The sequence below is a fragment of the Culex quinquefasciatus genome, chromosome 3 (genome assembly GCF_015732765.1).
Source record: "Culex quinquefasciatus strain JHB chromosome 3, VPISU_Cqui_1.0_pri_paternal, whole genome shotgun sequence".
NCBI classification, from domain to species: Eukaryota; Metazoa; Arthropoda; class Insecta; order Diptera; family Culicidae; genus Culex; species Culex quinquefasciatus.
Window position 1 is genome coordinate 140038873 of NC_051863.1, and position 25391 is coordinate 140064263.

The 25391-nt window shown below is 34.1% G+C and overlaps 1 protein-coding gene across 21 annotated transcripts in view; it reads right to left on the reverse strand.

The window, feature by feature from the left end:
• The window catches only part of LOC6047935 (transient receptor potential cation channel trpm), a 222908-nt gene that overhangs the window by 59405 nt on the left and 138112 nt on the right, over positions 1-25391 (reverse strand). The window lies entirely within an intron of this gene.

Sequence of the window (25391 nt, forward strand, 5' to 3'; positions counted from 1 at the left end):
AATTTTCCCCCGAGGCTATGTGGGCGAATTCTCGCTGGAATGATGAAGTATTTCGTGTATTTTATGTGTACACAAAATGCTGGCTTTTAATTGCACCCCGTGGCAGTACACTAATCTTTATTTGAAATAAAGATGTACAGCATTTGCTCGTGGAAAACTGGGACAGACGCGTCAAAAAGTAGATCATTTTGAGGGGTCATTCGTATATAACGTGGATTTTTTATTTGTGTTGATTACTTCAAATTGACTTAAATATGAATAACAAATTTGCATTCTTACGTAGTTTTTGGAAGATCCACAACCACAAGGAAAAATCCCGGATTACCAAGTACGTCAAGTTCTGGAATGCTCCAGATTGGTCGACTTTTCCCTTTCGCTGAAAGGATTGTGCGAGGAAAATCCCCGTTTTCCAAAGGAACAAAAGTGCGAAGCGAACGCAAAAGCTAACATAAACATAATTCTTCGCTCGGTGGCGTTGGCTTACGAGACTTTTATTGGAGAAGCTTTTCCCGCGGGAGCTTTTGTACGAATGGTTGGCTTGATGGTGGTGGTGCTCGTTCCAGTTCCACTCGATTTCTCAGGCGCTTGGATTAAGTCGACCAAGCTGGTTCAAGCTGATGTGGTGGTGAAAGCGGCGCTGCAGCACTTAAACCGGCATTAAGAATGATTTTCCGCTGCTTTCTTCATTCTTTTCAGGACGTCGCACAATTTAATATCCACCCCCGAGTTGACTTTGAAGATTATGATTGCATTGGTGAGGGTTTTTTCCTTCAGAAAGAAAAACGGTTATGGTGATCGAACTTGGCAAGCTTGTTCAACTGTGAATCTTTGGAGCAATAAATTGAAATTTTCATATTTGCAATGGATTTATGTCCCAGAAAGTGAAACAAGAATGTTTGTCAATATACTGCAAACAATAGATTTAAAAAAATAAACCCTTTGATATAATTTGATTTAAATTTTTCTTGCGGTCTTTTACAGTTGCTTACCAAATCTTTTAAATAAATTCTGTATTATATTATTCCTTTAAATTATTTAAAGTTTTTTTTAACGAGTTTTTCCACTCTTAAAACATGAGCATTTGAAAAATAGATTGAGCTCAGACATATTTTTAACAGTTTTATATTCTTACAAATCATTCATGCTTGCATAATTATTGTTTGTGAGGTTTTGCATTCCTTTAAGCATGATCAGTGTTTTATAAGTATAATGAGATTTTTATGTGGCAGCATACTTTTCAAATTATTCAAACTGATGGAATTTATGTCTTTTCTTTCACTATTTCAATCATGAACAGATATATAACACAACTCGACATTTTTAAAGTTGATGTCGAAAAATGCTTGAATTTCATAAGGGTAGATTGGGCTCCTTAAACACCCTCCAATCGACAGATTTCAATTTTAAGTCATTTTCTGCGAATAAATAACTTTTTAAATTTTGGGTATAAATGCTATGGAATAAACTTAAGCAACCATGCGCCTCTATTTCGACCCCCTTTGTTTTGCTACCTTCAGTAACGGGTGACCCACCTATAGCATTTTAGAATATTGAAAACATTTAAGAAATTTTAATAATAAATAATAAGGCCGTTGCAAATATTTTTCAAAGTTTATGTCGCCCCCCTTCAAAATTGGTCAGAAAAATCAGGGGCAAAAAAATATTTTTCCAAACAACTCTAAAATTTCCATGAAAATAGAAGTCTAACCAACTGAAAACAATCTAAGATGCATTTTTCTGCATTGATTATCATATTTAGCATGTTTGGGCTTGTTTAAAAATGTTTTGAATTTTTATGAAATTCCAATGTACAGCACCGCAAACATTTTATTTTTCGCAAAAAATAAAATTTTCGTAATACTTAGATATTTTGGAAACTAATGATGGTAAAACAATAGGGCACCTGTATGATGCTTTTTTTTTTGCATTCTTTCAGTGTTGCCAGCTTTAAAAAAAATATGCTGAAAAGTCGAAAACTCAAACAAAAATTTAAATAATTTTATATTCTTTAAAAAAAATCTTGTTTGTTTAAGAGCAATTCCAGCCCAAAACAGGAATTTTTTAGGTACTTTTTTCTCGACCCTCTCCGATTTCAATGAAACTTTGTAGACATGTTATCCTACGCTTATATAAGCCATTTTTGTGTATATGGAGCCAGTAACACTCGATAAAAGGAGCGGCAGTGGCTGACTGGTTACGGTGTTCGCTTTGTAAGCGAATGATTCTGGGTTCGATTCCCATCTGCTCCCAACGAGAAAGTTAAGAACACATAAATTTGAAATGATGAATATGCACGAAAAATCAAAGTCGCTCGAGGCGGGGTTCGATCCTACGTCCTTTGGATTGGTAAGCAAAAATGCTAACCACTAGGCCATGACGACTTGGTGAGCGTGGACTGGAATTAGGAATACTGTTACAGAGAGCGAGTTGTGGCGCTATAACCACGGCAAATAGTGTCCAGGGCATTCGTGGAAATACAATGTCCCATCCCAGAGGGTCCCGGAGTACCAAACCTTCTTAGCATGGTGCTCCCAACGAATACAACCAAATCTCGGAGCGTATGGTGGTGTGTCCCCACGCTTCTTCCTCCCTGTCGATTCAGAATTGTGTTGTTGTTCGAACACTCAGTGCTCAAACTCAACCCAATTACGAATCATCTCTGCGATACGGCTTTACGCAGTAGGCCTGGCCGCTTTAACGCTTGTGATGTTTCAATGCATTCTAATGCAATGGCGCACTACAAATGTTAATAAATGACAAGAAGAGTGCTAGGCGTCATCTAACCTAAGGCACTCTCCAGGATCCCTTTGAAAGATTGGCTGCGCTAGGGTCTGATTAGATTAGATTAGATTAGATTAGATATGGAGCCAGTAACACTCGATAATGACATTTGAGAAGGGCGTGAGTGTTTTCAATATTTTTGTATTTCGTAATTTAAATGTTGCTGTATCTCGAAGCCGTTGCATCGTATCAAAAAGTGGTCAAAGACAAACTTTTTGACAAACTAGGAAATTTGACGGGCTTTCCGAAAAAAATACACTGAAAGAAAAAAACACTCCACTTTTATGAGATTTTTTGATTTTTATGTTTAAAAGTCAAATTTGAAGGTGAGCTCACGATTTTTTTTCGCTCAATTTTTTTGTGAAAATAGCCTAAGATGTTACAAGAAGACTCACGAAAAATGCAGGATGGAGCAGCTCACCTAAAAAAATACAAAAATCATTTACTGAAACTGTTTTTTTGAAAAGTGCTCTAAACGTCAAAATTTTCAAAAGCCGAATACGGGAATCGATTTTCCAGACAATTTTACATAAAAGTCTCCATATTGACCATTGTCCTAAGTCCAATCCTTGTGAAGTTACAGTGGTTTTAAAAATAAAAATGTTGAAAAAATAGGTTTTTTGACGGTTTTTGGCAATTTATATATGACAGACTTGATTTTTCAGTCTCGGAAGTATTTTTACCGAAAAGCTCGTCCAATTTTCTATAAGTTTGTCTTTGACGACATTTCAATTGGATGTATGGGCTAACAGATATAAGCTAATTTATTATCCAGGTTACTATACCACACTGAAAAAATGTTATGTTTTCAGTTATGAGCAATGTAATTAGCTTATATCTGTAAGTTCATACATCCAATTGAAATGTGGTCAAAGACAAACTTATGGGAAATTGGGCGAGCTTTTCGGTAAAAATACTTTCGAGACTGAAAAATCAAGTCTGTCATATAGAAATTGCCAAAAACCATCAAAAAACCTATTTTTTCAACATTTTTATTTTTAAAACCGCTGTAACTTCACAAGGATTGGACATCGGACAATGGTCAATATGGAGACTTTTATGTAAAATTGTCTGAAGAATCGATTCCCGTATTCGGCTTTTGAAAATTTTGACGTTTAGAGCACTTTTCAAAAAAACAGTTTCAGTAAATGATTTTTGTATTTTTTTAGGTGAGTTGCTCCATCCTGCATTTTTCGTGAGTCTTCTTGTAACATCTTAGGCTATTTTCACAAAAAATTTGAGCGAAAAAAAATCGTGAGCTCACCTTCAAATTTGACTTTTAAACATAAAAATCAAAAAATCTCATAAAATTGGAGTGTTTTTTTCTTTCAGTGTATTTTTTTCGGAAAGCCCGTCAAATTTCCTACAAGTTTGTCTTTGACGACTTTTTGATACGATGCAACGGCTTAACATTTAAATTACGAAATACAAAAATATTGAAAACACTCACGCCCTTCTCAAAGGTCATTATCGAGAGTTACTGGCTCCATATACACAAAAATGGCTTATATAAGCGTAGGATAACATGTCTACAAAGTTTCATTGAAATCAGAGAGGGTCGGGTACAACCGATTCCCTATTTGACATGGAATTGCTCTTAATAAATTTGTGAGTTTTCCATTCTCTCAAACATTAACATTTCTTTGAATACCGACCTTCTGTCCATTCGACATTTAGCGCCTTCGAACTTTTGTCTTTCGACATTGTTTATTCGACCTTTTGATCACTTTCGACCTTTTGCCCATTCAACCTTTTGTCCATCCGACATTTTGTTCACTTTCGACCTTTCGTCTATTCAGACTCGAAAAGTTTCACTTCGAATAATCAAATCACGAAAAAAAAGTAAGAAAAATACTGTACAAACCTTTGGATAATGGAAACTTCAGATAATCTAGGCTTCGGATAATCAATTCTGCACTGTACATTAGGGTGGCTCGACATGATAGATTATTCAGAACAGAGCAATTCTCTACGAAATCGGTCTTTTTTCTTCAATTTTAATTTTTGTATTTTTTAATCCGACTGAAACTTTTTTGGTGCGTTCGGTATGCCCAAAGAAGCCATTTTGCATCATTAGTTTGTCCATATAATTTTCCATACAAATTTGGCAGCTGTCCATACCAAAATGATGTATGAAAATTCAAAAATCTGTATCTTTTGAAGGAATTTTTTGATCGATTTGGTGTCTTCGGCAAAGTTGTAGGTATGGATACGGACTACACTGGAAAAAAATGATACACGGTTGAAAAAAATGATGATTTTTTTATTTAACTTTTTATTACTAAAACTTGATTTGCAAAAAAACACTATTTTTATTTTTTTTTTATTTTTTGATATGTTTCAGAAAACATATAATGCCAACTTTTAAGAAATTTCCAGGTTGTGCAAAAAATCATTGACCGAGTTATGAATTTTTAAATCAATATTGTTTTTTTTTCAAAAAAATTTAAATATTGGTCGCAAAAAATTTTCAACTTCATTTTTTTTTTGATAAAGTGCACCGTTTTCAAGTTAAATCCCTATTTAGGTGACTTTTATGAAAATAGTCGCAGTTTTTCATTTTTTAAATCCAGTGCACATGTTTGCCCACTTTTGGAAAAAAAATACTTTTGAAAAGCTGAGAAAATTCTCTATATTTTGCTTCTTCGGACTTTGTTGATACGACTTTTAGATGCTGAGATATTGCAATGCAAAGGTTTAAAAACAGGAAAATTAATGTTTTCTAAGTCTCACCCAAACAGCCCACCACTTTTTAATGTCGATATCTCAGCAACTAATGGTCCGATTTTCAATGTAAAAATATGAAACATTTGTGAAATTTTTCGATCTTTTCGAAAACAATATTTTCAAAATTTTCAAATCAAGACTAATTTTTCAAAAGGGCCAAACATTCAATATTACGCCCTTTTAAAATGTTAGTCTTGGTTTAAAAATGTTGAAGGTATTTTTTTCGAAAAGATCGAAAAATTTCACAAATGTTTCATAGGCAAACATTGAAAATCGGACCATTAGTTGCTGAGATATCGACATTAAAAAGTGGTGGGCTGTTTGGGTGAGGCTTAGAAAACATCAATTTTCCTGTTTTTAAACCTTTGCATTGCAATATCTCAGCAACTAAAGGTCGTATCAACAAAATCCGAAGAAGCAAAATAAAGAGAATTTTCTCAGCTTTTCAAAAGTATTTTTTTTCCAAAAGTGGGCAAACATGTGCACTAGATTTAAACAATGAAAAACTGATTTAACTTGAAAACGGTGCACTTTATCAAAATTTCACTAAAGTACTTTTTGATTGCAAATTTGATTTTATATCGAAAAATGAAGTTGAAAAAATTTTGCGACCAATATTTCGATTTTTTGAAAAAATCAGTATTAATTAAAACATTCATAACTCGCTCAAAGATTTTTTGCACAACCTGGAAATTTCTGAAAAGTTGGCATTTTATGTCCTTTAAAACATTTAAAAAAAAATAAAAATAGTGTTTTTTTGTAAATCAAGTTTTTGTGATAAAAAGTTAAATAAAAAAATCACCAATTTTTTTTTACCGTGAATCATTTTTTTCCAGTGTAGTTCGTATCCATACCTACAACTTTGCCGAAGACACCAAATCGATCAAAAAATTCCTTCAAAAGATATAGATTTTTGAATTTTCATCAAGGGTCCTGATTGCTCAAAATCAACCACTCCATTTGCGAGCACAAATAGCAGGCGACGCGATACTGCCCTGATAAATTCCTACCGTTTGTCACTTTCAATTCATTCGCTCCCGAACACTCTCTTTTCTACTCTCCTTCTCTCTCTGATCGGCTCAGTCTCCGAACGGCTCAGGCAGGCCGAACCCGCCGAACGTCGCCGATCAATCTGAACTGAACACATTTTTTCTCTGATGCGCGGCGTTATACTCATTGATTTGAGTTGCCTAAAATCAATGTTATCAATTAAATTGTGCATTTAAAAAAACTTCCACAAAGAAAAAATCAAATTGATGGCAAACTGAGGGCGTGAAGACAAAAAGACTGCCGCGCTAGCATTTTGTGAGAATGGCTCTTCGCTGAGCATGGTAGTGTGTGAGTGTAGTCAAGCGACGGAGTAGGCAAAAATTTTCACGATGTATTTGTTCGCTGAGTGACAAGTTCGGGCCACTCGCTGGATGGATGCGAGTCTCATTCGCTCATGAATGCTAGCGGGTTGGAATAGGTGACGAATGGATAGGCGATGAGTGAGTGATTTCTATTCATTGAGCCGAAAATCAGGACCCTTGATTTTCATACATCATTTTTGTGTGGACAGCTGCCAATTTTGTATGGAAAATTATATGGACAAACTAATGATGCAAAATGGCTTCTTTGGGCATACCAAAGGCACCAAAAAAGTTTCAGTCGGATTAAAAAATACAAAAAAAAATCGAATGACCGAAATCCTAGAGAACTGCTCAACAGGCATTTTCCGGTTCCATTTGGGCCCCCAAACTAAATCTAAATTATTCGCTCTACAGCATTGCCTTGGCGTTCTTGAATGCGAGATTCCTACTTGAAACTAGGTGTCCGAAGGCTTGATTGTTGACACCTACACACCTACAGGTTGTCAACTTTGTCCTAACTTCTACTGGTGACTTTTTACAGAGTTGGTGTCTTAGGAAAAGTTGTTAAGCTACTTATTTCAAGAAATTTTCACATAGTTGGAAGACAGGGTGGCACATCAACAGGGTTTCAACCCATTTCTAGCTTCATTTAAGACCTTTTTGATCACTGTAAAGTGGGCGAATAAAGGTACAAATCGCAAATTAGGCCGGCCAAGCAAAAGGAGGATGAACAAAAATTTGTCATTTTTTCAAATAAAATTTCCTGGGAAATCCATTGCGCATGGTTAAAACACAGTTAAAAAAATTGCATCGTTTTCCAACTTTAAAGCTTTTAAGTGCTTTAAAAACAGCTGCTTATTCAGACTGTAGTCCCGATTCGCCCCAGTTGACGGTAAGCAAAAAGTCAAATAACGTCCTACATGACCAAATTAGCCAACAGACGAGCCTGCAACCTGCCTCCAACCGAGATAAAGCATTCTTATGGAACATCTACGGGGAATGGAGAGACATCTTAGGCCGCTATTTTCGGGAGGGGTGATGATAAAAAAGGGTCCATAAAACCGACGCTTCCCACTAATGCCCTCCTCTGCCGGGCAGGACTTTCAGTCTCAACTTGGAGACTATCTGACGATGATGATGATGGCGGTGATGACAGGCTTAAGGCTCTTTGCTTGTTGTTCTTTCCAACCTGACAACGCGTTGGTGGACAAATTTGAGGGGGAGTTCGGAGTAAATCAATATACCGCCATATCTTGATTGTTTCCATCATGTCAACCTCGAGGACGGCGCGGTTTTTAAAGGTTCAGGGGGCCCATTATGGGGTGGGGACAGACCACAATAACCGAGGCAATCAAGGGGATAAAGACATGAAAGCCCTAGTCTCAACGAGGGCGATGGAGCTTGGCAAAGGAATTTAAGGCATAGGTCCTGTGCAAACCGGAAGTGGTTTACTGAATGAGAATTTGTTGTTGTGGTTTTTGGGAAGCTAGGGATTCTTTTGTCCCCTGCTGTTGCCAATTATTAGAGCTAATGAAGATGCTGTTGGGGTGATGCTGGAGAAGTTTGTAGCAAATTTCATGTCATGAAAAAAAAAAAAAAAAAGCATGAGTTAAAGGTCTCCAAGATATTTTTTTCTCATTTTTGGACATTGTACGTCCCCCTTCCAAGGTAAAACCCAGTAGAGGTTAGTACTTATTTTGTAACAAAAAAATAATTTAAATTTTTCATCTTCAAACCTTGAAATATCTTCTTTTCCCTCAAAAGCACAACAAGACAGTTGTCACAACTGCCTTTAACCTGTTTCTCTCGAAGCTAAAAAGCACCAAATCCCAAGAAGCAAACAACACATCATATTTCTCGTTTTTTACAACTCTGCAAGAAGAGCTCAAAGCCCTAAGGCCAAACCCCTGCCACCACCTCGCGCCACCAACAATTAAAATCCAGTTAGAGCAGCAATTCTTTTCAGGTGGCATTAACGTCAGGACGAATCAAAACGAACGAGCTGGCGCAAGCTGGGAGAGAAGCTTTGTGGAAAGTGGAAGGAGAACGGTTGGAGTTAGCTGGGCACTGGGGGAAGCTCCAAGGCAATAAACAGAAAGCACAGCACAGAAAATGAAAAGCTTCTCTTGGGCGGTGTGTGACGACGACGACGACGACCCGGTATCAACGGGGGGGCATCGTTTGAAGAAGGGGTGGAGGTTTTATGTTTGGACTATATTTTTTTTCTTAAAAAAAAACAATCATATCCAACCAAGGTTATTTTCGTACCAGAAAAAAAATTAAATGAAACTTTTGCCTATAAAATATTTTTTCAAAAACGAACATTTCAGGATCCAACAAAGAGCACAGAAGCTCGAACTGCACGTTTGAGTGCTAATGCTCGTTTGAGTGGGATGTTACTGTGGCGCCAAGATAAATGGTTGTTGCTTAGCGCTGGTGAAGGAAGCGAAAAGAAAACGTTTCTGTTATTGAAGTATACGATGCTTACAAAAATCACGAGTGAACGCTCCGAAGCTTTGCAAATGATTGGATTGGATGGAAAAGTATACATGTAACATCAGGATTTTTATGGGAATCTACTTATTATTTCACCCGAAAGCTTTTCTACTTTTTTTTTTAGAAAAGAAAGAAGGATCAAAAGAAATTAATGTCATCAATTTCATCAGCATTTTTTTTTATTTGCATTTTCTAAAAATACCATTTGATGCGATGTTGAGTGAAACGTCCATGAGTTAAATCAATTCACCGTTTACTGTAACTAGAGGACGACGATTCTCGAGATTTTCAATTTCCCGGAAATCGAGAGTTTAATTTTGCAATTACCCTGAAATTCAAAGTTTTATGCAAACCAAATTTTATGTTCCCAATAATTCGAAAGAAATATAAGTTATTCATTATTTTTATAATATTATTATTATAAATTTGGCGGAACTCTTAAAAGAATTCCAAAGTGTTTATATAATAATAATTGAATGTTGGTTCCGATGCAAACCACTTTACACTTAAAAACTTTAAAATATTAAGGCCGATGCAAATATTTAAAAAAGTTTTTGTCCTCGGCCCTGGCCGAGGTCAAGGGGGCAAATTAATTAAAAATATAAAAATTTAAATAACAAGCCATAGTCTTCACATTTAAATGAAAAAAGTGTTTTAAAATGCATTTTACACTAGTTCAGTTGTTTTGCAATCATTAGTTTTCAAAAAATCTAAGATCTGACAAAAACAAAAATTGTATCGAAAAAAAAGATTTTGCATCGAATTTTTTTAAAAAATCTTAAGATTTTTTAATAAACCCAAACATGCTAAAAATGATTTTAAACGCAGGAGAATGTATTTTAATTTGATTTCAGCTGGTTGCACTTGAATTTTCATTGAAATTTTGAAGTTTATTGTAAAAATATTTTTTTTGCCCCCTGATTTTTCGGGCCAATTTTGAAGGGGGGGGGGGGGGTGACAAAAACTTTTAAAAATATTTGTACCAGCCTAAATTACTTTGAAGAAGATATTTTTTTTTTTGCTTTAACTTATTTACTTTTTTTTATTTTTTGGGCTGTCTTGTCATCAATTCTAGTTATTTGCATTTTAAAAAAACTTAATTTTACTAGGAAAATTTAAGATGCGTTCAGTGAATCGAACTTGAGAATCCACCAATATCCTTAACTGCTTTCATTTTATATTGTACAAATCGACGCTGTCGGGCTATCATGTCGCACCCGCCATTTCGACGTACGGAGAAAAACCCGTTTTAATGCTTGACCTTGAATAAACAAAAACGAGAGCACGCAATGTAAACAATAAAAAACACGTTTTGTTTGGTTGACCCTTCTGTGCATTGCCCCGAAGTTTGGTTGTATTTGGTTGCCGGAGTCCCGAGTTATAATTACAAATGTTTACGGTAGTCTCACTTGTACGTGCGTCAAACGCATCCTGACCTGAAATCCCCTTGGCCAGTTGTCGCACTTACATCAATTTTCATGGAGTGACAAGATAGCACGACAAGTTTGAAACTTCTTTCATATGAAAAGTGACAAAAATGCACGGAGTTTTTTCGGTTTTTATTGAATATCTCAGGATTGAAATCGAATTTTGGGGATCTGTGAAGGTCATAAGGTTAGGCATTGTGACCTGCACAAAATGGCGTTCTTAACTCAATTTGGCCCAGAATGCACGTACGACAAGTTAGCACGACGGCGACGAAATAGTGTCAAAATTCCCGGGAGACTCGAAAAAGTTTTCTAGGGATGCATATTTGTCCCGGGTATTGCCGTTTGTCCCCCTCTATCAAAGCAACTCAGATAAGTATTACTTTACCAGTTGAATAGACTCATTTGAGTGCTGAAAAGTAGAACGTATTATGTTTCGAAAAATACTACTTTTGACTTCTGTATTTATTTTTGAAAAAAAGGCAGTTACACAGTAAAAAATTGTGTAAATTTGGGAAGTTTAAAATTACTCCTTTTATGATGTACACATTTAAAAAAATGTAAATTTGGAAGCTGTCATTTTGGAAAGTTGAATATTACCTCTTTTATAATGTAATTTAACCTCAATTTGACTGAATAAGTGGCATTACACCAGAAAAGTGGTAAAATTGCACAATTCCAGAGGTAAAATTACACCTTTTTTCTAACATAAAAAATGTACCCCTTCCCAGATGTAATATTACTATGATTTTTTTTTCTGTGTAATATTGAAACAATTTAGACTGAAAAGGGCCTTTACAACAGAAAAGTGGTAAGTTAAAAAAAATAGAAGGAAAATTTTCCATTTTTTCTGAAATAAATGACTTACTCATTCCTAGTTGTAATATAACCATGATTTTTTTCACAGTGTACGTCATTCAAGAATGACAGGACAAGTAGGTACACAGGAAAAGATTAATTTTGGAAGTTTTACCAAATTTTATTTGGTTGGCATACCTTTTTTGGGTAATACACAATTACATGGGTGATTCTCCGCCAACTCACACAGCAGTTGCCCCGACCCCTCTTCGATTTGCGTGAAACTTTGTCCTAAGGGGTAACTTTTGTCCCTGATCACGAATCCGAGGTCCGTTTTTTGATATCTCGTGACGGAGCGGTACGACCCCTTCCATTTTGAACATGCGAAAAAGATGTGTTTTTTAATAATTTGCAGCCTGAAACGGTGATGAGATAGAAATTTGGTGTCAAAGGGACTTTTATGTAAAATTAGACGCCCGATTTGATGGCGTACTCAAAATTCCGAAAAAACGTATTTTTCATCGAAAAAATCACTAAATAAGTTTTAAAAATTCTCCCATTTTCCGTTACTCCACTGTAAAAAAATTTGGAACATGTCATTTTATGGGAAATTTAATGTACTTTTCGAATCTACATTGACCCAGAAGGGTCATTTTTTCATTTAGAACAACATTTTTCATTTTAAAATTTCGTGTTTTTTCTAACTTTGCAGGGTTATTTTTTAGAGTGTAACAATGTTCTACAAAGTTGTAGAGCAGACAATTACAAAAATTTTGATATACAGACATAAGGGGTTTGCTTGTAAACATCACGAGTTATCGCGATTTTACGAAAAAAAGTTTTGAAAAAGTTGGTCGTCATCGATCATGGCCGTTCATGGTCACCCGCAACAGACACGGACGACGAAAAAAAGAGAAACGCAAAAAGTTACTTTTTCAAAACTTTTTTTTCGTAAAATCGCGATAACTCGTGATGTTTATAAGCAAACCCCTTATGTCTGTACATCAAAATTTTTGTAATTGTCTGCTCTACAATTTTGTAGAACATTGTTACACTCTAAAAAATAACCCTGCAAAGTTAGAAAAAAACACGAAATTTTAAAATGAAAAATTTTGTTCTAAATGAAAAAATGACCCTTCTGGGTCAATGTAGATTCGAAAAGTAAATTAAATTTCCCATAAAATGACATGTTCCAAAAATTTTTACAGTCGAGTAACGGAAAATGGGAGAATTTTTAAAACTTTTTTAGTGTTTTTTTCGATGAAAAATACGATTTTTCGGAATTCTGAGTACGCCATCAAATCGGGCGTCTAATTTTACATAAAAGTCCCTTTGACACCAAATTTCTATCTCATCACCGTTTCAGGCTGCAAATTATTGAAAAACACATCTTTTTTCGCATGTTCAAAAATGGAAGGGGTCATACCGCCCCTCCGTCACGAGATATCAAAAAACGGACCTCGGATTCGTGATCAGGGACAAAAGTTACCCCTTAGGACAAAGTTTCACGCAAATCGAAGAGGGGTCGGGGCAACTTTTCCCGATTTCGTGTGAGTTGGTAGAGAATTACCCACATATAAAATATTTAAAAATGTGAACCTGATGAAAGTTCACCAAAAATTTATGCAATATTAAAAAAAAATGACACGAAATCTTTCCTCATTCCCTGATGAATATTACCATTTTTTTAAGTTGCTAAGTTAACGTCACATCAAAGTTCAACCTGTTTTGTTGGTGATGTAGAACTCGTTTTTCTTGCGTGTTTTTCGTTTGGAGGCTGTATCTCTGTAGGCGGTAGCAAATTTTTAGGATTTCTCAGATCTTAGATATAACTCGAAAACGGTGTATGACATCGAAATTAGTGAAACATACTTTTTGATTGCAAATATCAAGATGTTTATTTCAATTGCCAAAACTAGCAAATGAATTTTAACCAACTTGTGCCATTGCTTAAAAGATGGTAAACTTTTTAGAAGTCCTAAGCAATACACGGAGAGACCGGCCAGGGCAAATCTAAGAAAATTTTGGTTAATTTACCGAATTTCACAGCATTGCTTGCCGGAAACAATTTAACTAAAAGTATGGGTTTATTTCTTAAAAAAGCTTTTTTTCAACAATCGATTGTTGATTTTGTTAACCCGATATTGCTGACCACCAGTAACTAAGAGTAACTTAAAAAAATAGTTGGAATTGCCATTTTTGTTGATTAAATGGCCGAAAAAAAAATCTAGCAGTCGACTGCTAGAATATTTTTTTCAGAAAATTAAGCAGCAAATTATTAGTGGATTATAACAACACATTTCTTAATTAAACATAATTTATGTTAGTGTCGATATATATATTTTTTAATTATCTAACGATACAAGCCTATATTTTTAACTAATGTCTTATTTAAATACAGAGAAATATTCGTACATGTAGTCAATAATTAGCTGTTGTTAGCAATATTTTCATTTAATTTGCAATAAATTTTATAATAATGCCTCACAAATTAATGCTGGGTGTTTTTACATTCGCATTGATTCTGCCTAAAATTTTAACTTTTTGTACTAATTTGCTTTTTTTTTTGCATGAAGTTATTAAATTACTGTTAAAAAGCATAACAGCAAAACTTTTTATTAACTGTTATTATAAAACATGTAAAGTTTGATTAAAGTTTTAAAAAATTACGTTGCATAAATCTAAAAAAAAATATAAAAAGCATATTACAATGATGAACATCCAAAGATTTTCTTTTAATGATGATTCTTCCATCACTGATCAGAAAAAAAATATAAAAATTATGTTAAAATTTTCTAAAAAAAATTGCTCATTTAAGGAAGAAGAATCGCTCAAAAAGCATTTAGTGATACGTTTTGCTTTAAAACAACAAAAAAATGCATGAAATAAGATATTTTGTTTTCCAGTTGTGGGAATAAAAACAAATTTGAGAGTTCTGGAATCTAATATTCTATGGTCTGAAAAAAAATATTATGTGAAAATTCGAGAAACAATCTAATGAATTGCCCTAATAGCATGATTATAATATTAAATTGCCAATAGACAAGAATAAATGTCGTACAAATTGAACTAGACGAAACCCAGTCTTGGGAGGAAAAATCTATTTCCCACATGGCATCGACATCCCACCCACCAAGCAGGAGCAGGAAGGAAGGCGAAACTTCTAAAGAAGCCGGCAACCGTATTGAACCTCTTGAACAAAAGTGCCATTTATGCCGCACGCCGCTATTTCCCGAACCATGTGTGCGATTTTCCTCTTCTCAACAAAGAACCCGGAGGTTCGGAGATCGTTTTGATCGTTGGGGAAGAAGAAGCACACAAAAAAAACGCAAGTGGAAAATTCAATCGAGAATAGAGATTCCAGCATCACTTCGGTCTGGGAGTAAAGAACAAGTGCTGCTCTTTGCCGTATTTACCGACATTTAATGCGTTTAAGAACATTACAGAGTGTGCGGTGCCGGTTTGAGTTTTGCTCGGAATCGACGATACTCGACGCAGGGAAATATCAAACAGAGCTCGAAGGAGCAAACAGACTCTTCCTGTGTTCGCATAGTTCGAGCTGAAGATGAAAGTGGAATACCCACCTTACGGTTACTTCGGGGTGTAATGTTGCATGTTTATATGCCAGTAAGGAGGTGAGCAAGATTCTGCTCAATTATGCATGCAATTGCTTCGGCACACATACAGGCACACACATACACAGCAAACCAGATCATCGCCAATGAGCTGGAACGGGTGGGGTATTCAAGGGTGGTCTTGGATTACTGTAAGGTTTGCTAACAGCTAACGAAAAACGCAAACATTTTCAGACCATCCTTCAGTAGAATGATTGGAACTATATCAAATTTGTTTAAAAAACGTAAAAGTTCATTTAAGCTCGAAATTATCGGTAGTTTTAATGTCATATTATTTTACGACCATGTACACGCCACAATTTGTTCCACTTTTACTACATTCATTCAACAGCTCCCCGGGAAACCATTCCCGAGTACATCGGAGCGTACCCCCAACTGTCCAATATCCCTAAAAGTAGCCCTTTTAGAGGTGGTAGTCCCTTTACCATTTGCCATACCAATCAAAGCCAAAGTCATCCCCCGGCGCCCCAAGTCCAGAGGCCACAACGTCACATGATACTTCCCCCAAACCCCTTCTCGCTGGCAAACGATCCACCCAAGTCTGGCAGGGCGATTAATTTAATGAAATGTCTGTTTTTCCGCACGTGAGCACCACTTATGTTTTCATCAGCTCCGAGCTAAGGCAGGCTGAGACTGAGGATAATATTTGATGTTCTTTCCCTGATCCAACCACTTGTGTCTCATAACTTCGACCTTCCCCTCCCGCCCTCCAAAAAACCCTCACCACACCCGTGTTACGGCTGCGGGTGGAGCTGTTGTAACAGAGGTTACCACTTTACTACCTTCCCACCCCGGTCACACGAACTGCCAATAAAGTAGCTAGCGAAGAGATACCCAACCCATTTACCACGACACGGGCACATACCGAGACATACATGCTTACGGTGGAAACCGTGGAAAATCTGAGCGGTAACAGAAAGGATGGGTCCCCATGGAAGGGAGCTTGTGGGGTGTTTCAGGATAGATACTATTACTTCATATGATATAAAAATATTTTTGCAAGATATATTTCATTTTTTCTTAATTTTTCATTCAACTCTTGATTCTTAAAAAAAAAATGTTGAAAAGAGCAACAAAAAACATTTTTCAACATTGAAAATTGGAGCAATAGTTTCCGAGATATCGCGAGTTGAAAAGAGAGATTTATTTGATAACACTGTGAAAAACTCATTTTTCACAAATTTAAGATGCTGTTTCTCAGCAACCATCAGTCCGATAATCAAACACAAAAGAAGAAATTAGTTGTCCCTTGACCGAGACACGTAGCCTAGTGGTAACGCTCCCGCCTAGTAAGCGGTAGATCGGGGTTCAAATCCCGGCTCGGACCAACACAACTGGTGATCGTTTCTCTTCTGGATTCGATTGCTTAGTAAAGGGAAGGTAGTGTATTGTCACAAACTGGACCTTATCAAGACACCTTAGGAAGGTGACCTATGGAATGTTAACATTAACCTTAACATGTTAACATTAAGTTGAGAATGAAATTGCCACTGAATCCGCTTTCTAAATGCTGGCCCCGATACTCTTCAAGGGTGTTTCCCTCAGGAACAGGGAAAGATTTACTTTTTTACTTTACTTAAAACAAACTTGAAAAAAAAATCAGAAAAGTAATAAAATAATCTAAACCTACGACATCACTGAAGACATCAAATCTATCAGGATTCATTTTGTATGAAGAGCCCAAAAATTACATGGAAATACTATTTATGCAAAATGGCTTCATTTGTAAGATTTTTGTTTTGTCCGCTTCAGGATTCGAATCGGTGACCTCTGGATTGTTAGTAGTCACTAGAGCGTCCAATTTCCCGGGGTTCCAAATTTCCCGGGAAACGGGAAATTTTCAGTCAATTTCCCGGGAAATCCCGGGAATTTCCAGGAAAGTTTTAATCTTGGTTTTAATTAATATTATGCAACAATATTGTATAGGACATCAACATTAATGATTTAAATAAGTGTGAAGATCAATTAACAGCTTGACTGCATGTGAGCAGTTCTCTACGGAATCGGTCTTTTTTCTTTAATTTTAATTTTTGTATTTTTTAATCCGGCTGAAACTTTTTTGGTGCCTTCGGAATGCCCAAAGAAGCCATTTTGCATCATTAGTTTGTCCATATAATTTTCCATACAATTTTGGCAGCTGTCCATACAAAAATGATGTATGAAAATTCAAAAATCTGTATCTTTTGAAGGAATTTTTTGATCGATTTGGTGTCTTCGGCAAAGTTGTAGGTATGGACATGGACTACACTGGAAAAAAATAATACACGGTAAAAAAAATTTGGTGATTTTTTTATTTAACTTTTTATCACTAAAACTTGATTTACAAAAAAACACTATTTTTAATTTTTTTTATTTTTTGATATGTTTTAGAGGACATAAAATGCCAACTTTTCAGAAATTTCCAGGTTGTGCAAAAAATCATTGACCGAGTTATGAATTTTTTAATCAATACTGATTTTTTAAAAAAATCGAAATTTTGGTCGAAAAAAAAAAAAAAAAGACCAAACATTCAATGTTACGCCCTTTTGATATGTTAGTCTTGATTTGAAAGTTTTGAAAATATTTTTTTCGAAAATATCGGAAAATTTCACAAATGTTTCATATATTAACATTGAAAATCGGACCATTAGTTGCTGACATATTGACGATAGAAAATGGTGGGTTGTTTGGGTGAGACTTAGAAAACATCAATTTTCCTGTTTTTAAACCTTTGCATTGCAATATCTCAGCAACTAAAGGTCGTATCAACAAAGTCCGAAGAAGCAAAATATAGAGAATTTTCTCAGCTTTTCAAAAATATTTTTTTTTAAACTGGGCAAACATGTGCACTAGTTTAAAAAAATGAAAAACTGCGACTATTTTCAAAAAAGTCACTTAAATATGGCTATAACTTGAAAACGGTGCACTTTATCAAAATTTCACTTAAGTACTTTTTGATTGCAAATTTGATTTTACATCAAAAAATGAAGTTGAAAATTTTTTTCGACCAAAATTTCGATTTTTTAAAAAATTCAGTATTGATTAAAAAATTCATAACTCGGTCAATGATTTTTTGCACAACCTGGAAATTTCTGAAAAGTTGGCATTTTATGTCCTCTAAAACATATCAAAAAATAAAAAAAACTAAAAATAGTGTTTTTTTGTAAATCAAGTTTTAGTGATAAAAAGTTAAATAAAAAAATCACCAAATTTTTTTTACCGTGTATCATTTTTTTCCAGTGTAGTCCATATCCATACCTACAACTTTGCCCAAGACACCAAATCGATCAAAAAATTCCTTCAAAAGATACAGATTTTTGAATTTTCATACATCTTTTTTGTATGGACATCTGCCAAATTTGTATGGAAAATTATATGGACAAACTAATGATGCAAAATGGCTTCTTTGGGCATACCGAAGGCACCAAAAAAGTTTCAGCCGGATTAAAAAATACAAAAAAAATCGAATGACCGAAATCTCAGAGAATTGCTCATGTGAAATATCATTCAACTACAAGAAAATGTATATTGGTATTTTTTTATGAGAAATTTTAAACTTGCCTCTGTAACCAGTTTATTGAAATGAGAAAAAAAAACATGCAGAAATTATGTTTTTCATGACAAATAATGGTTTCAGCTCTTGAACAAATGGTAAAGCTTTTAAGTGTTGGTTATACTTAAGGCTACCAACTCTTGCTGAGCCAAAATCCGTATACTTTACCGATATGACACCATGGTATAACAAAAACTGTCAAGGAATTATTTAGATAAGTTTGGAATTTGGAAATTAAAAATATTTTTGTTAAACGTTAAAAGTTTACGAAATGTCAAGTTTGCTTTTACAAATAATATCGTTGTTATTGTTTTCACGAAAACATTTCTTGAGGTCCTATAAATACAAGCACAACACAAGGTTTTCACAAGCCAAAATTTGATCTGATATTGGAAAGGTCCTATAAATACAAGCACAACCTAAGGTTTTCACAAGCCAAAATTTGATCTTTTATTTAATGAATATGTTTTGTAAGGATTTTCAAAAGAACAATCATTGACAATCAAGTTTAAACTGAGGAAAACCCGAAAAATTATGCAAGTAATCCCTTTAAAATCAAACTGACAGTTAAATAAAAATATCTAATTTGAGAAAGCTTAGGCCCAATCAAAAAAGCAATAATTTTTTTTAAAAGTTGTTAAAATTCCGTACAAATCCGTATTATGCGAAAAATTCCGTACAAAAATTCCGGCCTGTTAAAAATCCGCGGAGAAGGTCGAAAATCCGTACGGTAAGGAAAAAATCCGTACAGTTGGTAGCCTTAGTTATACTCCAAACAACCCAATGTTTTCAAATATTTGAAGCAAGCTTTGAATATATTTTTGCATTTTTTGAGAACAAACAATAAAAAGTAATTTTTCAATGATTTTTTTTGTATTATTTAGGCCGTTGCAAATATTTTTCAAAGTTTATGTCGCCCCCCCCCCCCTTCAAAGTTGGCCTGAATAATCAGGGGGCAAAAAAAACATTTTTTCGAAAAGCTTCAAAATTTTAATGAAAACTAAAGTTTAATCAACTGAAAACCAGTTAAAATGCATTTTCCCGCGTTTATAATCATATTTAGCATGTTTGAACTCCTTTGAAAACATTTTAAATTTTCATGAAATATCAATGTTCAGTCCCACGAAAAGTTTTTTTTTTGTGAAAAAAAATCCGTCAATACTTCGATATTTTCAAAGCTAATGATTGGAAAGCAACTTTACGCCTGTAAAATGCATTTTAAAACACTTTTTTCATCCAAATATTGAAACCTAGGCTTTTAATTTCAATTTTTATATTTTTTTATTTTTTTGCCCCCCCCCCCCCCTCGACTTTGTTCAGAGCCGAGGGACATAAACTTCAAAAAAATATTTGCAACGGCCTTAAATGGTTTAAATTATACGATAATTTAACATCATTCCATAAAAAGTCTTCTATTTTTTCACATTTAACCCTCGAACACCTGTAGTTGCAACAGTGATCCATAATTATTTTACTTCAAATTGTAATTTCTTTAGAACTAGGTATTCAACCAATTGAATTAATTATTTTTGCACAAATTCGATTTTCATCTCAATTGATCATGGTAAACCAAAACGTAAAAAAATCTCAATTTTAATTTTCAGCTAAGGAGTTAATATTGTTTTGATGAAATAACATCAATCTGTTAAAAGCTTACCTAATTATAATAATTTAATACTCATTAAGCAAAATCGATTCCAAGTTGCTTCAAAAATTAATATTATCAAAAATAATTCTGATATCATAATTTCTGTTGATCTGATTAATTATATATAAACTAATCAATACATTTAATTGAACAAAATCATGATGAGTTTGTTCATTTATTATTTCTTAGAGCAATTTCAAAAAATAGTTCCAAAAATTTAAGAAAATGTATACTTCCGCTTGAACTACGGGAATTCCCGGGAAATTTACAAATTTCCCGGGAAACGGGAAATATTTTTTTCGGGATATCCCGGGAATTCCCGGGAATTTTTTTTCCAGGGACGAGAAATTGGACGCTCTAGTCGTCACCTCCTTCGTAACGGTTAAGCGTTGTTATATCTGAAATTAATAGTATTTTTGATAATTTATTGCACAGAATAATTAATTTTTGCGCTGTTCAACCAAACATTCCCCATATTTTTTTTATAGTAACTTTTATCTGAGGGCGGCCAACAAATGTTGACATTCTGTAATCGGCTCTAGCTTTTTGGCTATGGATTGTTCAAAATAAATTTCTGACAAGATAAAAATTCTGTAAAACATTTGGTGAATTTTAGAAAAAAAAATGTTAGTCAGTTTTCCATGATTTTTTTTTATTAAATAATCAATTCTTAATTGATGGTATTTTTTTTAATTACCATTTATTAAGAAATAATTATTTAACAAAAATCAAAGAATAAAAGAAAAACAGTTTTTAGCAAAAAAAAAAAAAAACAAAATGGTTGGATTATATTTTAATACTTTTAAAATATCTGAGATATTGCATGTTTGAAATATTTGAAAAAGTTGTTGAAAAATCTTACAAAACCTGATGCTGATGCTGATATGATTTCAATGCCAAAAAACAAAACATATTAAGTCAATAATTCGTATCATTCGAGTTATAAGTATTTTGTAAAAAAAAAAGTATTTTGGGAAATCAATATTTTGTAATATTTGTGCTTGGTCCTTCTTTCTCCTACCTTCTATATCTAGCAAATATTTAAATGCACTCCAAAGTTCTGCCTAACAAGTTCTCTTTTGTTCCATCTAAATTCCCGTATGCTTTTCTGGAAAACGACCAAACTAAGGATGGGAAATTTACCCACACAGTAAGCGATATAATGAGCAGATGAAATTTCAGAATCACTTTGTAAAATATTTTCAGCAATTATTTTTTTTGTGTAATCCCAGTTACTTGTAAAATTAAAAAAAAAACAAACTCTTTGTATTTTATTTCCAGGATTCTTCCCTTCATTTGCTAAGGATAAAAAATCGATTAAAAAAAATGTTTCTACGGTATCGATTTTTAATATTTAAAAGCATTTTTGTAGGGTCATCAAATGTGTTTGTAGGTTTGTATGGGCGAATTAATGATGCAAATGGCTTTTTTGATAAAAAAGGAAGTACTAACAGAAATTTAGTCAATAAAAAAACACAAAAAAAATCTAAGAAATTGCTAATCCTTGTAAGCATTACTCATCATGAATGTATTCGAGCATTTTCTTTCAAAAAAAAGGGCAAACATTGTAAACAAGAAATGTATTTTTTCTGCAAAAGTGTTAGATTATGAAGTTAAATTATTTAAAATTTACATGAGAAGTCTATTTCATGCTTTCCATTAAAAAAATCGTTATTACCTAAAACAAAACGACGTGTTAACATTAGTTTTAAATGGAGTGGAAATTCAAAATCCCTAGTTAAATGAAAATTATTTTTTGGACTGAAAACCTCAAAAACGGATTCGATTACAACTAGTGCAGGCGACTTTTTGAAATTTTGTATTTTTTTTTTAATTTAACCGCAGGATAATTTATAACAATCAAACATTTTATCAAAAAATGAAGGGCTGCAATTTTTTATTTTTCTTTATACTAATAATGCAGCAAATCAATTCCAAAGAATTTTTGGATCCTCAACTCTTCCAGATTTGTTTAACATTAATGGGCAATTCTCTACCAACTCACACGAAATCAGGAAAAATTTCCCCGACCCCTCTTCGATTTGCGTGAAACTTTGTCCTAAGGGGTAACTTTTGTCCCTGATCACGAATCCGAGGTTTTGTTAATATCTCGTGACGGAGGAGCGGTACGACCCCCTTCATTTGCGAAAAAAGAGGTGTTTTTCAATAATTTGCAGCCTGAAACGGTGATCAGATAGAAATTTGGTGTCAAAGGGACTTTTTTTTGTAAAATTGGAAGCCCAATTTGATGGCGTGCTAAAAATTCAGCAAAAACGTATTTTTCATCGAAAAAATCACTAAACAAGTTTTAAAAGCTGTACTGAAAAAATCCTCTTTTTGCAACTTGTTGCATAAACATTATGCACCAAGTTGGGAAAGAAAATTTTTACAGCACGAGTCGATTAGTATTTTGACCTTTGTCACACTTACATCAATTTAGTACAACAAGATTGAAATTTCGTTCTTATGAAAAGTGACAACAACGCATGGTTTTTAATTGAATATCTCATGAATAGTTCTGTTGATTGGAGATCTGTGAAGGTCAAAAGGTAGATCCTCTGTAATTACTCTTAGCTTTAAGTAAAATGTAATTACAAAAGCCGACTCGGTCCTAACCAGGTCCCCGTACCGAAAAAAAATAATTTTATGAAAAAAGGTTAAAAGGTGAGCTTCACAAAATGGTGTTTTTCACTCAATTTACTCAAAATCAACGTGCGACAAGATAGCACGACAGCGATAAACTGGGCACACCCTACGGCGCGGAACACCCTTTAATAACTTCCCCCTCTCGAGGGCAGAGACTAGCCCCAAAACTTCAAGTGAAAGAGCAGCTTGGTGCTCATGAAAACTTTCCGAACTTTTGCGAACAATTGGCGAGCGGAATGTGATTCATGCTCCTCGCCCGGAGGACTAAGTTATATGTTTTGTGAGAAGGAGAAGATATTCGTGCCGCAACCATTTTGCGAAATCAATTTCGTACTTGACTGCGCTGCTCGCATATTTCATTTTCTTGGTGCGGTTTTTCTAGAGATGTAACGGTCAGTTTGCAGTCGACGGAGCGTAGTTCGATGGGGGCGAATTATTTTTTTTGTGAGCTTGCGCGTCATCATAAAAATAACTTCCTTTATGGTGGGCAAGTGGGGAAGTTTTTCGAGTAGTTGAAAAGTGAACCGTTTTATGAAGTCACTGGGTCACTCAAGTTATGGAATCAATCACTTTTTTTTTGCTAGAAAACTTTATCTCAGATCAAGCAAAAAAAAAAACAGATTTGGATGTTTGCAAAAATAAATTCAATATTTTTTAAAAGAAGCATAAATCCCACATAAAAACTCTCCCTAGGATAAACTTTCCCTTTCTCGCAGAACATAATGAAGACAGCCAAAGTAGATAAATGGGGAAAGGTGAACGAGACAAGCTTGACAATGCGAGGTCGGTCTGAAAAGCTGGAAAGAAAAACTTCCCCGCAAACGGCTTCCCATTAATTCGAACGTACCTACACCGAAAAAGTTTGCCATTTTCAATTTCGGCGTAGCTACCAAGTTTCGTGAAGACGATGTGGGTGAAACCAGGTGCGATAACAAAATGCAAAATGAGCGCCGTTTGCGTGGCTTGACGGAAAAGTTGGACTGCCTTCTGAAAGGCAAATTTACTTTTTTTGTGGGACTTGATTTGATTTGCTTGCTTGATGTGTGGTGCAGGTTTCATTAGCAAGTTGATTAATTGCTATGTGCACAAATGTTGATGAAAGCTGCTATGAACGTTTCGAATTATGTTTTTTTTTGCTAATTATAATGAATCTAGTTTAGGGGAACAGTATTTAATTCCATCGAGCACCTAATGTTGGCATATCAGCACATTGACAGTCAATTACTGCTGCTAAAAGAAGTTTTCAAATAAACTCTACTAATAAATAGCTCAAAAGGAAATGAGCAAGCATGTGTCCATCAACATTTTTGCAAAATAGTTTGTTTAGATAGTCAGGAACCGCAAGTTGGACGGAACAAGAACCGGATTTTAAACCTGCGTATTTCGAAAAAAAATACTCCTAATTTCAGTTTTTCTTAATATGGGTATCAAATAATCGGGATTTTTTCATACATTACGAAATTTTTACACATTTTTTTTAAATACTAAAAAAATCACAAAACTATTTTACAATTTGAGTATCAAATTATCAATAATTTTGCATACATTTTAATTTAATACATTTCGAAAGTGATAACAAAAGAAATGGAAAATACTCAAAATTTTAACAAAACTACGTATTTTCGAAAAAATACAAATAAATTTAGGTTTTCACAATAGCCGTCTCTAATTATCAGGATTTTTTCATATATTTCGAAAGCAATAACAAAACAATTGGAAAATATAGAAAATTTTCAAAAAACTACGTATTTTCGAAAAATTACTTTAAAATTTGAAATACGTAGTTTTGTGAAATTTTTAAGTATTTTCAAAAATTTGTGAAATTGCTTTCAAAACATGTATGTAAAACAACATGGATGTATCAAAACATCCCGCTCATTTGATACCCACCCTAGTAACATTTTAGGATATAAGTAGGCCATTAAAGGCTTATTAGGCCGTATGAGGCTTTTCAGAGCCATGATAAAACCTGTAAGTTTAAAAATGTTACTAGGGCATATTGTAACAAAACTAAAGTTTTGAGTATTTTTTTCAAAAATACGTAGTGTTATGAAATTTTTTAGTGTTTTCAATTTTTTTGAAGAATTTCGAAATGGATGAAAATGTTCTGATCATTTGATACCCATATTGAAAAAAAACTTAGATTTTAAGTATTTTTTTCGAAAATACGTAGTTTTGTGAAAATTTTGAGTATTTTCAAAACTTTTTTAATTACATTTGAAATGTATGGAATCTACCCATTTTATTAATTGGATTTTTCACACAAAAACTAGAGTGGAAAAAACATCCATTTTTAAATTTTCTTAATATTTTTTATATATTTTAGAAGACAAAAAAATGTTAGCACAA